Source organism: Limulus polyphemus, unplaced genomic scaffold, assembly GCF_000517525.1.
Source record: "Limulus polyphemus unplaced genomic scaffold, Limulus_polyphemus-2.1.2 Scaffold4289, whole genome shotgun sequence".
Taxonomy (NCBI): Eukaryota; Metazoa; Arthropoda; class Merostomata; order Xiphosura; family Limulidae; genus Limulus; species Limulus polyphemus.
Window position 1 is genome coordinate 87,845 of NW_013669899.1, and position 3,285 is coordinate 91,129.

Below are 3,285 nucleotides of genomic sequence, written 5' to 3' on the forward strand. Positions count from 1 at the left end.
GAAATGATAAGTAGAATAAACAGGGTGGACACTGTTATCATGACTCTAGAGGAAATGATAAGTAGAATAAACAGGGTGGACACTGTTATCATGACTCTAGAGGAAATGATAAGTAGAATAAACAGGGTGGACACTGTTATCATGAGTATACAGGAAATGATAAGTAGAATAAACAGGGTGGACACTGTTATCATGACTCTAGAAGGAAATGATAAGTAGAATAAACAGGGTGGACGCTGCTATCACCACAGTATACAGGAAAATAAAAGTGGTAAACAGGGTGGACAATGTTATCACGATTCTACAGTAAATGAAAAAGAAACTTGAACATGGTGGTTACTGTTATCACAACAGCTTAATAATAAATTAAAAGTATCTTCTGTTCTAAAAATAACTTGTATACTACGGAAAGTGACAGAAACACAAGGTATTCACTGTTCTTATACAACTGACAAAAACAATAGGTACCTACCGTTCTCTAGTAGCTTGTATACCATGAAAAGTGACATAAACAAAAGCTATTTATTGTTTTTATACAATAAACTACAAGTGACGTAAACTGACATAAGTACCTACTGTTCTCATAGTGTCATGTATAATATTAACAATTACACAAACGTTAAGTTTCACTGTTTTTATCCAACACTTTAAAAAAAGATGAAAAGTGACTACAGATGATGAAGAAGTGGATGTAAAGTCTAATTGGTCACTTTTCTGTAAACAAGATATAAAAGTAGTGTTACTACAGAAAGAATTGTTCTAATCAACTGTTTACAGGATATGAGAGGTAACATAAACAGAAGGTTTCACTGTTCTAATCAACTGTTTACAGGATATGAGAGGTAACATAAACAGAAGGTTTCACTGTTCTAATCAACTGTTTACAGGATATGAGAAGTAATATAAACAGGAGGTTTCACTGTTCTAATCAAATGTTTACAGGATATGAGAAGTAATATAAACAGGAGGTTTCAATGTTCTAATCAACTGTTTACAGGATATGAGAAGTAATATAAACAGGAGGTTTCACTGTTCTAATCAACTGTTTACAGGATATGAGAAGCAACATAAACAGGAGGTTTCTCTGTTCTAATCAACTGTTTACAGGATATGAGAGGTAACATAAACAGAAGGTTTCACTGTTCTAATCAACTGCTTACAGAATATGAGAAGTAATATAAACAGGAGGTTTCACTGTTCTAATCAACTGTTTACAGGATATGAGAAGTAACATAAACAGAAGGTTTCACTGTTCTAATCAACTGTTTACAGGATATGAGAAGTAACATAAACAGAAGGTTTCACTGTTCTAATCAACTGTTTGTAGGATATGAGAGGTAACATAAACAGAAGGTTTCACTGTTCTAATCAACTGTTTACAGGATATGAGAGGTAACATAAACAGAAGGTTTCACTGTTCTAATCAACTGTTTACAGGATATGAGAAGTAACATAAACAGAATGTTTCACTGTTCTAATCAACTGTTTACAGGATGTGAGAAGTAATATAAACAGAAGGTTTCACTGTTCTAATCAACTGTTTACATGATATGAGATGTAACACAAACAGAAGGTTGTAATGTTCTAATCAACTGTTTACAGGATATGAGAAGTAACATAAACAGAAGGTTTCGCTGTTCTAATCAACTGTTTACAGGATGTGAGAAGTAATATAAACAGGAGGTTTCAATGTTCTAATCAACTGTTTACATGATATGAGATGCAACACAAACAGAAGGTTGTAATGTTCTAATCAACTGCTTACATGATATGAGATGTAATATAAACAGGAGATTTCACTGTTCTAATCAACTGTTTACATGATATGAGAGGTAACATAAACAGGAGGTTGTAATGTTCTAAACGTAGTGTTCATGACTTTTATAAAAGTATTCTGGTGACGAAAAAATGACATACATAAATATTGGTTTGTCAAAACTTTCATCAGTGAGAAAAATATGAGAAGGGTCTATATGTTATATGTTCTAAGTGGAAAGTTATGTGATTATATTTTAGATTTTTAATATTAATTAATGTATCTATAATAAGGTTAAGGCCTTTGGTTTAAAGCTCCTAGGCAGAGAAACTATGTCTACTGTCAAGTTGACTCCAAATAGTATGATTTATACTACTGATTCTCTGACTGATATTTCAGCCTTGTTAGGCACATAACAACCATGTTAGGCACTTTCGTTTCAACTATATAAATGCATATTAAGTGGACAGTAAACTTTAGAAGGAAGCTTTGACTTCAGATAAACACACGGATCTTTTATTCATCTATCTACCTGTAACGATTAGTTTTTAGCAAATATTTATACGACTAAGCGTTGCAAACGTATAGAAGGACCAAACATATAATACTTATCACAGTATAAAAGTACCTAAATTATAGCACAGATCACAGTATAAAAGTACCTAAATTATAGCACAGATCACAATATAAAACTACTATATATAACACAGATCACAATATAAAACTACTATATATAACACAGATCACAGTATAAAAGTACCTAAATAATAGCACAGATTAAAGTATAAAGGTGCCAAATATATAACATAGATCACAGTATAAAAGTGCCAAATATATAACATAGATCACAATATAAAACTACTATATATAACACAGATCACAGCATAAAAATACCTAAATTATAGCACAGATCACAGTATAAAAGTACCTAAATTATAGCACAGATCACAGTATAAAACTACTATATATAACACAGATCACAGTATAAAAGTACAAAAATTATAGCACAGATCACAGTATAAAAATACCTAAATTATAGCACAGATTAAAGTATAAAAGTGCCAAATATATAACATAGATCACAATATAAAACTACTATATATAACACAGATTACAGTATAAAAGTACCTAAATTATAGCACAGATCACAGTATAAAACTACCAAATATATAACATAGATCACAATATAAAACTACTATATATATATATAGATCACAGTATAAAAGTACCTAAATTATAGCACAGATCACAATATAAAAGTACCTAAATTATAGCACAGATCACAGTATAAAAGTGCCAAATATATAACATAGATCACAATATAAAACTACTATATATAACACAGATTACAGTATAAAAGTACCTAAATCATAGCACAGATCACGGTATAAAGTACCTAAATTATAGCACATATCACAGTATAAAACTACCAAATATATAACATAGATCACAATATAAAACTACTATATATATATATATATAACACAGTTCACAGTATAAAATTACCAAGTATATAGCATAGATCACGG